The sequence below is a fragment of the Pteropus vampyrus genome, unplaced genomic scaffold (assembly GCF_000151845.1).
Source record: "Pteropus vampyrus isolate Shadow unplaced genomic scaffold, Pvam_2.0 Scaffold10270, whole genome shotgun sequence".
In the NCBI taxonomy this organism is placed as follows: Eukaryota; Metazoa; Chordata; class Mammalia; order Chiroptera; family Pteropodidae; genus Pteropus; species Pteropus vampyrus.
In genome coordinates, this window is record NW_011899051.1 from 29 (window position 1) to 606 (window position 578).

Consider the following 578-nt stretch of genomic DNA (forward strand, 5'->3'; position numbering starts at 1 on the left):
ATGCTGAAGCCCGCCTGGCCTTCCCGCTGCCGATTCTGCGTTGACATATTTTACGAAGGCCATCGGAAATAACTTGAACCCCACGTGGAGGCCCAGGCCCACTTACACCAATCTGACAAGCAAAAGCGACATCACGTAGGAACCGGTTTTGCACATCAGAGAAAGAGGCATTATAATTTAAAAAACCTGGGGCACTCGTTCTAATCGTCTACACCAAGCGCCTTTGCTTTCGAAGAACACGTGATCATATTCACGAAAATAATAGCTACCCATCGTTGAGATCTTACAGGAAGTGAAAAAAACTCATAAACATGCATTAGTTGACAATCAACCAATGTTCAAACGATCCTATGAGATGGCCAATATTATCCTATTTTAAAAATAAAAATATTGAGGCACAGAATGTCAAAGATTATGTGCAAAAGCAGCAAGAAACAAGGGATCCAGGACCGAAAGCCAGATCAGTCCCTGGCAGCCGTGCCAGAATCTGGCTTTCCCGGTGACCGGGTAGTGCGCCCTCCCCTCCAGTATGCGGCTCACCGGGCGCCCTGGCGACTTCGGCAATGCCTCGTAATTTA